Genomic DNA, 12,223 nt, shown 5'->3' with positions numbered 1-12,223 from the left:
TTTTTTAAATTAAATCATAGCTATGTACCTTATACTGTCATGGGGTACAGTGTGCTGTTTTTATATACAGTTTGAAATATTTTCATCAAACTGGTTAACATAGCCTTTATGTCATTTTCGTAGTTATTGTGTTAGGACATTTATATTCTACATTTAGAAAGATTCACATGTACCTTTATAAGATGAACCATAGGTGTGATCCCACCAATCACCCTCCCTCCACCCATCCTCCCCCCTCCCCTCCCCTCCCTCTCCCCTTTCCCCCTATTCTTGGGCTATAATTGGGTTATAGCTTTCCTATGAAAGCTATAAATTAGTTTCATAGTAGGGCTGAGTACATTGGATACTTTTTCTCCCATGGTTGTAGAGAAAAGGGAACACTTCTACACTGCTGGTGGGATTGCAAACTAATACATTCCTTTGGAAAGCTTTCTGGAGAATACTTAGAGAACTAAAAATAGACCTGCCATTTGATCCTATAATTCCTCTACTAGGTATATATCCAGAAGACCAAAAATCACACTACAACAAAGATATTTGTACCAGAATGTTTATTGCAGCCCAATTCATAATTGCTAGGTCATGGAAGAAGCCCAAGTGCCCACTGACCCACAAATGAATTAATAAATTGTGATATATGTACACCATGAAATACTATGCAGCTCTAAAGAAAGATGGAGACTTTACCTCCTTCATGTTTACATGGATGGAACTGGGAAATATTCTACTAGCTTTATTTTTACAAAAGGAACTTGATGCCTTAGGGGACCCTTGACTTGCTAAGTATTGATTTAAAAAATGGCATTTCTACAGATGGTGAGGGTAGTCTGAAAGCTTGCCTCCTAGTCAGATAAGCAGAGGAGTAATTTGAGGGTGTGAGACTCAGACTTCCAATTCATGGACCTGCTTCATCCTGGAGTGGTTTTGGCAAATTTCTTACTAGAGCTCTTGGAACCAGCTGTCAAACTTCCCACCCCAGTCAGAGTTTAGAGTCTTCTCATTTGCCCAAGCATATGACTTCCAATTGCTCAATCTTCCAGGGTTCCTGTATTGAAATTGAATTTGCTCAGCATTAGAATAATTCACCTTTGGATATTGTCTCAGCCCGACCTCACATAGAATGTTTTTAGGAGCCCCTCTCCTTTGACATTATCTTAGGCAGTTGGAGAGATGAATATAGATTTAGAATTAGACAGAGACATGGACAGATATATACTCAAATATATTGACAAAAATCAAACTTCATTACATTGTACTACTCAGGCTCCACAGATGAGGTGTAATTACAGGGTTTTATTGTAGAAAATGGGTGACAAAAAGTATTGTCTTGAAAAACTTCACTTTATTATGACCAGTATCTACTCAGGTTTTTTTTTTTTTCTTTTTAAGAGAAAGAGTCTCACTTTATTGCCCTCGGTAGAGTGCTGGGGCATCACAGCTCACAGTAACCTCCAAATCCTGGGCTTAGGCGATTCTCTTGCCTCAGCCTCCCAAGTAGCTGGGACTATAGGCTATTTTTTGTTTGCACTTTGGCAGGGGCTGGGTTTGAACCTGCCACCGTCAGTATATGGGGCTGGCATCCTACTCACTGAACCACAGGTACCACCCATACCCAGGTATTTTAATGGGACATCTCTACCTAGAAACTAGTAGAATCATACTAAGAATTATCTGTTTCATCTTTCCAGTACTATTAAAAAGTATTATTTAACAAACACAGTATTGGCACTATGTGTGATTAACAAATGAAGATTAAAACTTTAAAAATATTCTTGAATTCAATTCTTTAGAAAGGTAACTAACAGTACAATTATTCAACTATATTGCAAAGTATTCTTAAATCATTAAGAATGTAAACCAATCAATACTTTGAAACTGTTATAACATTAATATTCCCTATCAGTAAGGTTTAGGATAGTATATGTATGTAAGTAGTTTGTTTAAAGGACACAACCTTTCATAAGGTAATTTGAACTTAAAATTAAAGTAAATAGTAAACATTTCTGGAGTGTTTCATATTGATATATACTTCATTTTATATCAGGAATATGAGCTAAGTCACTAATTCCTTATGATGTGGTATAATTGACACAAAATGCACAGATATTAACTATAGAGTTCAATTAATTTATATTTGTATAAATACTTGTAACTACTACTTAATTAAGACAGAAAATTTATAAAAATCTGAGAAAATGCCTTCGTACCCATTCCAAATCAATTCCCACCACCCGGGAATAACTGCTTTCTAATATCTACCAGTATAGATGAGTTTTTTTGTTGTTGTTACAGAATTTCAAGTACATGAAAATCTGTGATATTTATTATTCTCTGTCTGACTTTGTCTGCTTTTCATATTTTTCTTCTTTTTGAGACAGAATCTCATTCTGTTCTCTGGACTAGAGTGTCACTGGGGGGTCAGCCTTGCTCACAACAATCTCAAACTCCTGGGTTCAAGTGATCCTCCTGCCTCAGCCTCCCAAGTAGCTGGGACTATGGTGCCTGCCACAACAGCCAGCTAATTTTTCTATATTTTAGTAGACAGATGATCTTAATGAAAATATAAAAAATACATATAGTCAACAAAAACAGTATTCAATTAATATCTCTGTAAAATGATGTTTTATGGTCGATTATAAAAATTAGGAAAATGAAGACACAGGAATATTTTTTAGAAATTCATACAATTTTAAACCTGGGGGGTAGGGTAGCTTGGTCATAGTTCAATTAATTTGTGTAAATCTGTTCTGCTTTTGCTAAGTATTTTAGTAGTTTATACATGATTTACTGAATATTTACCTTGCTATTTTCCGGGTGTTTTCTTGTGGGGTTTGTGTGTACATAGGAACATAAGTAAATTATTGTCTTGGAGCAAATTACCTAAGATTTTGTATGCTTTGATTATGCCTTTCAGTTCTTTTTCAAGAAACCTAAAACCCTGATGTAGCAACCTCAGTATTGCCTCTCTGAATTAAGAAAAACACTGGATCAATTTTAAAGGATTTATCTCCAGAGAAGCAGGGGAATGAAACACCATGACCGAATTATAGGTAAATGCTTCCTGAAATGATGTAAGCATATCTTATCACTAGAAATTTCAGTCTGCGCACTTAGCACATTCAACATTATCCGCAGTTTGCACTTTATCACTATACCAAAAATAGACGTGATGTACAAGCGTGCTTCTAGAATCAAGGTCATTTTGCATTTCTACGTGTTGTTATACAGAGTCTTCAACCACTAGGAGGAACATGAGACATTTCAACTGGGAGGGTATATTCAAAATCTCATGAATAGACTTTGATTCCCCCTCTCATGTAATTCTTATATGTCTCTCAGCTTGATTTGAGTAAGGATTGGGGAGAGGATGTTCTGGGAGTTATTGCTGCTTAAAACTGTCTATGTCCTGAAAGAACCTTTTGGCCGCATCACACGTCTCCCCAGGTATCAGGATCCCCAGCTGCCGGATGGTGATACAACTGTCCTGGCCTTTCATTTGCAAGGTTGTTATAAAGACCTGTAAGAGCTTCAGCACTCACTGTGTGTCAGACATAATTTTAAGAGCTTCACATGCAGTAGCTCAAGTCTTCTGAAGTGGGCGCCTTTGGTGGGTTTCAGGTACTTCCAAAGTTAACAATTCCTGCCTTGCCAGAATCTCTCTGTATTGGGGCTTAGGTTCTTTTGGTCTCGGGGTTCAAAGAATGAAACCATGAATCACATGGATTAGGGACAGGACAGAGTTTATGATGAAAGATTGATAGAAGGATTGATAAGTAAAAGGTGGGGGTGGTAGAACCTTTGGCAGTGAACGGGGAAAGCCAAATGGGAAGCCCCAACCCTGTCTTTTGTCTAGGGGGCTTAAATGCTGTAGGCAGGGGGCTTGTGGAAGTATGCTGCAACTGGCCAGAGTGTGTGGACAGAAAATCATCCTAAAATTAGCACAGGAATTCATTGCTTGGCAGTTTTTGACCCTTGCAAGGAATTACTGTGATTTCTGCCCAGAATTCCTATGGCTGCTTTCTTCACAACCATGCCGGAGCCCACAGGGTGTGAAATGGAAAAGGTGGCCTGTTTGTGCCTAGAGATGGAGGTCTGATTTCAGAGCTCATCCATGCCTAGAAAATGGAGGGTCCCTGTCCAACCCTGAGGGGGAGAGCCCTTTATCATATGTACCAGTTCTGGGTCGCTATGAGGGTCCTGGGACAATGCAGGACCCCAGACTGAATCCTCCAGTCCAGACCTAAGCTACTTCATCATTTTATCTTGTAGTGTGTAAGACTAGTGAAGATTTTTTTCCATGTAATAAAAAGAAGTAAAATCAGGATGAAAAACACTGCTTTAGTCATTTAACTCTCACAATAAGTTATCTGGTACATATTAGCTAATATCCCATTTTTAAACATATAGCTTTAAATTCAACAATCGATAGGGTTAACTACTTGATGTATTCTAGAAAACTAATTTATAAACAAATAAAATTATTGCTATGCATAGCCTTTAATAGATATGTCTTAAAACTTTTTTTAAGGCACAAAGCAAGCAGAGAACTGTTAGGCTTTCATCAATCTTTGTTAAGCTGTTTGATATGGATATTACATGATCACCCTTTTCAAGAGTCTGGATTTGATAATTTCATTAATGTCCCCCTAATTTTTTTGTATTATTTGAATGCAATTGACCATGACCCAGTCAATGTGGTGACTCTTCCAAGGAAATGTAATTATGTGTCATGAAGTCTATGGTTAACTATCAGCAGTAGTGGCCTCTGTAGATGAAAGAAAGATAAATAGTTTTATTTGGGGTGATGAAAGGGAATGATGCTAGCCTATTATTTTTCTGAAACAAGTTAATTTGTCTTAATTATTCTTTTTTAAAGTTGATTTGTTATAGATCTAAAGTTCCCTAAAGAATATTCTGTTCCTTCAAACTCAATCACATCGACCTGGCTTCGAGGCCCTAGATAAACCTTGATTTCAAACTCTCTTTCTGCCTTAATTTACCCCCTTGATTCTTGAATGTCCTTAAATCTACAATTCAGACAACATACGTGCCTTTATTTATTTTATTTTGTTGGGAAGAATGAGGAGTGTATATCAATTGCCAACTCTTAGAGAGCTGAGGGTGTGCATTTAGTTTTACAGATTTCTATCTACACTTGATCTCAGCCAAAAGGGTGTAGCGCAATATAGACTTCTATCTTAAAGGCAAAATGTTACGCATATTCAGCAATTTTTACATATTCAATTACTTTCTTATGAAACAAAATTGTTATTACCTAAGTCCTATGCTAGTGACTAAGGAAAAAATGGTGACCAAGTTAGACAAAATCACAGCTTTAGTGGAGTTTGCAATATAAAGACATGAAGACAATGAGATGAAATTATAAAGTGTGGTGTGCGGGGGGAAGTATAGTGTTTAAGCGTCTCAAAACAAGTGGAAAGAGGAAGAATTCATATGGGAGGTCAGGTGGGGAAAGGAGGCAAAGAAGGGTGAGGAAAACCTTCCAAATAAAGTTGCATTTGAGTCATAGCATAAACGTTAGCTAGGTGATTAAGTTGGAGAAGAAGAAAGGGAAATAAAAGATGGAAATAAAAAATAAAAGTGAACAACAGACAAAGAACAGCATCTTAGACTAAATGCATTTAGAGAAAGGAAACAATTCAGTATGGTTGAAGTATGGAGAATGGGCCAGGGAGCAAAGTGAGATGTGAGCAGAATAAAGCTTAGGAAGCCGGGGACAGGAGGATGACACTCTCCGAGTAGCAAGGAAAAGACATTGAGAGTTTTAAGCAAGGTAGTGACACAATTAGATATTCTGATTTTGGAAATATTATTCTTGCTGTATTGTGTGAAAGCAAAGAAAGGAAGGAAGAGCCCCAGTTAAATCTCATGAGAGAACTATTTTACATTGAACTAGGGCCAGTGCACAGGCTTGTGAGATATTTAGAAAGTATAATTAGCATATCTTGGTAACTAGATTGTTCTGAGAAGGAGGGTTGATGAGTGCTAAGACTTTTTATGATTCCCAGATTTCTGGCATGGGCATCTGGGTGGATGGGAATCCTGATCTCATAAATATATACTCCAGAAGTAGCAAGTATTCCACAGTAGATGATAAGTTCAGTTTTGGATGAGTTGATCTGAAAGTATAAATACTGTATGCAATTGAACAATGCCGAATAAGTGTACACACAGAGAGAGATCTGGAGCCCAGAGCTCAGGAGAGATCTCTGCTAGACACTGGGTTTTGAGATATGTCAATATGTAGCTTGTCTTTAAAGCCATGGAAGTCATTAAGCTCATTATGGAAAGATGGGATGAGAAGAGGCCTAGTGTTTAGGACAGTGACATCATTGGCACCTGTGAAGAGACTAAGATGGAGCAGCTGGAGTAAAGGCTACAGTCCAGGGATACACTTCCCTGGAAACTCTGGAAAAGAAGGAGGAAGTGATGAGCTGTATTAAATGTTGCCCATGAGTCCAAGCCCTGAAAACAGCCCATTATATTTACCAGAAGGATTCCGTTAGTGACTGTGAGAAATTGTACAGGGTTAAATAAAAGCCAGAAAGTGTGATATCTCTTTTATTAAATTCTTCTGTGAGACAGGACAGTGAAGATCAACTATAAGTGAATGAGAATGTGGCATAGAAAGGCGATCATTTTTAAGACAGGAGATACTTGAGGCTGATAACGTAAGAGAAAGGGGAAATTTGAAGCCACTGAGAGAGGGAAGGTAAACAAAAGGTCAGTGTACCCAAGAAAGTAGAAGGAAGTGGAATTCATAGGTCAGAAAAAGGGACTGGCCTAGGACAGAAGGCAAGATAACTCTTCAACTGTAAAAAGACAGAGGTGGAGAGTATGGGTTTGGGTGTGGGTGGGCCTGAGGCTGTAGTGGAAAAAGGAATCTCAGCAGATTTAGTTGATGCCGGTACATAATGAATTACAAGGAGAGAAGTGAATGTTTGAAGGATGTAAGAGAGAGAGAGAGAAAATACATAAAAGATGGGAATCAGGGGAGTTGCGAAACATTTAAGAATAAGATAATTGGAAAACTGAGTGGAAAAGGTGAAAGGCTGGAGGTTCTAGTCAGAGAGCTGATTTGATTTAGTATTAAATACTGAAGGGAGATGAGATTGTGCTGGCAAAGAGCGAGCTCTAATAGTGAGAGTGAATTGGTGAAATGGCATAGAGTGCGGTCCATGAGGCTGAGTGGGAAATGCCTGAACTGAACTGAGTAGTTCAGTTCGTAGGTAAAAAAGCCAACCGAATGTCGTAAGGATTGGAATGACAAGTATTCAAGAATGAGTACAGAAGAGAAGGTCGATGCTATCCTGCAAGTGGACAAGCATGGCACCTGGTAGACAGAGGACAATCTCTCAGAGCAATGAGCTGTGTCCTTAGTGACTATTTTTTAAGTGAGTCCTATCCAATTGAGCAAGGAATTTTTTGTTTCCATATAAAATGGCAGCAGCTTCATATAAAATGGCTGGAAGAAGGATTCTGGAAGGACTCAGTCCTGGCCTGAGTCATAGCATAGACGTTGATTACGTGGTCTGGGCTCATTTCCCATGAGAAGGTGGCCCAGCGTGAATGTTCTGATTGGAATGGGCTGAAGCCCCAAGGGTCATTGTCGAATCTTTTGATGAGAAGTGTTTAGGGATTGAATGGAAATAAAATGGAATTTTAGCCAAAGTTTTAAGAATTTTCACCTTTAATTAATTGAAATCGTTCTAAGCTCGTTTACACATGCAGTGGATTTAAACTGCTTGTGTTTAGACTCACAATAAACCAAGAGACTGAGCGTTAACCCAAACAACAAGTAAAGGCGTCATCACCGTGAAGGATGCCCCTTGTGACCGGTTCAGAATTGCAGATTATCCAAACAACCACCTGACGCCACTTTTTAACCGCTTAAGATATGCCTGTTATTTTCTCCTTTGTCAGAAGAAAAAAAAAAATTAAAACAACAAGAATATTTATAAAAGTTCCCTTTCCTATGCCAAAGCAAGCTAAATACCACAAATACAATTGAATCATTTTAGCATTTTCTGCTAAATCTAGGCCAGCAAACCGTCTTTGGTGTCTCAGAGGAAAAATCTGGTCCTAATCCGGAAAGGACAGTTAAATTTGCTAAGTGTGAAATAAAGACATTTTGTGTTCTCGCCATATTTTTTTCTCTTTTTTTTTTTTTTGCCCCGATTGGCTTGATCACATAAGAATTCGTCAAGCAAGAGTGTCATGGGAACATGAGTTTGCACTTACAGCTTCTTTGTAAATTCTTAAGGTATAAACATTCTGCTTCTGTCTCCAACTGAACTTACCAAATGTTGAGAAAGTTATCACCATGTCATTATTTTGGGGTTTTATCTCCATAGACAGGAACACTGGCTTTACAAATTTGCAATTCCTTTTTCAGCCTGAAAAATGGTCTTGTAAATGTTTTGTTCAATTAAAGGAATTAATGTCATGGTTTACATATGGAAATGGTGGCTTTCCACAAGATTGTATAAGGATCCCTTGATGTTCCAAATTAAAATATTCCCCAATTTTTATAATCGACAAATATGTAAGCAACGTGAATTTTCAATATCACTTGAGTTTGCAATGAAGATTTGTCTGAAATTAATAAAAATAGAGTTGTTAAATACTGCCTGTCTCCAGAAGGTTTTGCCAATCACAAATGTGGAGAAGTGTGATAACATCACACTTATCTTTGGGTTATATACTTCTCACTTCAGTCTTCTCTGATTTTTAAGAAATAAGAGACTTAAAAAGTCTTCACAAAGGGTACTTTCTCAAAAATCTTTTTTCCACCCTCTGGAAGGCTAGAACCCTGGAGGAAATCCACTTGGCCTTCATGTACATCCCAATCTGACAATCTGAGCTCCCAAGTAACAACTCAGAAGTCTCGATATGTTGCAGGGTGTCCTCTAACTTAGGAGAAAAAGTGGGGGGTGGTTCTGTGGTACCCCATATTTGCTGTCGTCAATACAGGAAGGCTAATCTTTCTTTAGTATGGAAACACCTAATATTTGACATCATCGGGAGAAATGTTTTCATCTGACATGGACGTACAAAAGAGCCCTTTAATATTTTTTTCACACATTCACTAATTAGCCAGTAATCACACGTTCCACTGAGAGTCATTTTGCTCTTTCTTCCTTCTTCAAATTGATCTGTTTATTGTCTCTGACAAGTGTTGTTCATATTTCATCATAAATCTGAGTTCATAGGTGAACTGTACCAAGACTTTGGCAATTTAGGCAGAACCTCCAATAGCGAATCCATCTGACACAGTTCAGCGCTGCCCAGATTCCTCCGCAGAGGTGAAAATTTACATTCTCTGCTGTTTCAGCTTTCAGCCCTCTTTGGGAATTGCTTCAGCTGAAGAAAGTCACCTTGTCCAAGATCTCATGCCTTTCCCAGGGTAGCTGGATCCATTACTAGTCAACACAAGGTATACAGGCACAGCAGCTTGGCCCCAACCAGAAGGACACTGAAAGGTCAGTCTAGTCTGAGGGCTCCATCCACGCAGGGCTCTGAGATGCTTTTGTTAAGGTTGCACTACATCCAACTTTTTCATGGGCCCAAGCCTGCTTCTTTATCTTTCCTTAGGTGTTGATTTCTAGAACACTTTCTAATAAATTTCTTATACACTAATCTTTGATTCTACTTCCTGTTAAGTGAATAAGAAATTCTGTTTTAGCATTAACTTCTCACATGATGGTTACAAAGAACAAATGAAAAGAAAAATGTACCTGTCACTTAGCAGATGATCAATAACCATGCATTGACTGAAAGGAAGATTTCCTGCCTTGCGAGGAGCTTCAGGCGTTGGTGAGCAGGCAAGTAATTACTGGGGGGTCTGGCGAATTTCCCAGGCCTCAGAAGTCACAGCATTGGCACAGCCAAAGGCAAGAGCTTATTTTTTACTGATTGTCTTAGGGTTTTAGCTGGTCGATCCTGAGACTTCACGTTCCCAGGTTCTTGCCTGTGCTTTTGGTCAATCATAGTTAGACTCCCTTTAATCAGTTACTCTTCTGAACCACAAAGGTAGTTAAGGGTCACTTCTCTGTGGCCCAGAAATCAGTATTGAACTACAATGACAAGGACGGAACATAATTATATTTTTCTTAATGCTCTGTTTCTGCTTATCTGGATTTCTTTTCCTTTTGCCTCTATAAAAGGGGGACAATAAAGTTTCAGCAAAGTTATAAGAACTGAATCAAGCACAGCTCTGGTTTTGGTGTGAATCTTCTCTTGCTTAATAGATCATTTACATCTTCTGACTATCAACCGTATTGTTTAGATTCCTATGGGTATCAAAAATACACTGAGTCAGTACCATTTTCACTTCTTCTTGTGACTATTTTAAGTATAATTTTCATAGAAAAATTCATTAAAATTTTCTAATGCCTGCAGCAATAGGTAAGAATGCTAACTTTCTTTATATGATTTCTCTAATACTAACTACTAATATCTTAGAATGTCAAGTCACAGCTACTTGGGCAAGTAATGGATAAATCTGTGGATGGCTTTGTCCACATCTCTCATCACTGAGGCAAAGAAGCAAGGTGAGACTCCAAGGCAGTATTTTATACAGTTTTTTTTTAATGGGAGGTTTATGGTCAATAATGGGTATCATCAAAATCATCATTGTATGAACATTTTTCCCCATGCAAACACATTCTCCAGAAAGCTATACCACTGTGTGGTCTAATTCCTGGCACACTGTCTTGCTTTGTAAATTTTGTTTTTTAATTATTTGTTCTATCAGGAAAAAGGCAGTCATTTCTACGTGATAATTTACATTTACATGTGATTTACATAAAGTCATTAAACTTCATTACCATTTTCTATTATTCTAGTATATTCCAATCCAAATCTAAAATTGTGAACTGCAGAGGTAATCTAAATATTAAAATTACTGCTAATTTTTAATGCTGATGTTTTCAAAAGTGACTGAAGCTTTCAGCCCTATGGGAAATATACTATAAATATTAAAACAGCATTTGCTGGTCTCTCAATAATTTAAGAGTAACACTATCTAACAGAAAAAGAGTAAAATATGAATCACTTCAACTCAACTCTTAACAAAATAGAGAACGTGCTTTTATCAAGGCTCAAAGAAGATGAAATAGAGAAAACCCATGACCTCACCTTGATCATTCCCAATAGTTTTATGTCAGTCAAGCAATGGGGCTTCCATTAATTCCCCCAAGATGATTGCTCTATACTAATTATAAAAGCATGTTGGAACATTTGCCAAAATGTCTATTTTCTCAGGCTCATTAATTCACTCTACTTATAATTTCTTGGACCACTCAGTTTTTTTCATGATGTTTTCTGCTTTTAAAATTATCTACAAAAGCTGTACCATCTCAAATTAGAACCATATATTTCTGTTCTGGAACAATCCTTCTTGCATGCAAAATGGGATTTCTACAATAGAAGGGTTGAGTTTCTGTCTTAGACCTCTAACAAGCCACTCATATACCCAGACGTGTAACAAGCAGCCCTTGATTTTCTCTTGACTCTCCTGTATATCGAGACTACAGCTGAGCAACTGTGCTTGCTAAGTCTCCTATGCAACCCTGGGTGAGTTATGCAGCCTATTTGAGTCTCATTTTTCTTATCCGTTAAACAATGCAAACAATAAATACATATACTACTATCTAGTCATGAAATTCACTGCAAAAGAAACTATTAGTAGTGGTTATTCCTGGAAATAGCTTTGCAGTTAAAGACTTTGGATTTATAGACAGTTACATTGTTTGAATTTTTGTAAAGCACTTGGATTACTAAAAAAAAAAAAATTTGTCACGTATTTCAAGGTGAACTCGGTCTTTATAAGTGCATCTTGGATTCCGTGCAAAAACTACTTATTAAGATGATAAGAACAACCAAGATCTCACTAGACTGAAAGCTTTTGTGTTCAGGGTCTTATGATATGGACCATAGGGGAGGGCCATGATGTATTCGGAACTGTGTACATACAGACAATTCTTGTCTTGAGACAAAGGTAATTTATAGTTGCGTGGCTTAGAACATGAAATGCATTTTTCCCCTGCAGAATTAATTTTTCACAGGTGGTCTAAATCCATTACAGCTCTCTATGTAACTCAAGACAAACATTAGCATGCATATGAAGAAAAATGCTACTAACTCTAAAGGTCTCAGCACATAATAGGCATGTTTCAATAAAGAAGTATTCAGGGGTGGC

The sequence above is a fragment of the Otolemur garnettii genome, unplaced genomic scaffold (genome assembly GCF_000181295.1).
Source record: "Otolemur garnettii isolate 467f Iridium unplaced genomic scaffold, OtoGar3 scaffold00032, whole genome shotgun sequence".
NCBI classification, from domain to species: Eukaryota; Metazoa; Chordata; class Mammalia; order Primates; family Galagidae; genus Otolemur; species Otolemur garnettii.
Note: the sequence above shows the minus strand (reverse complement) of the source record.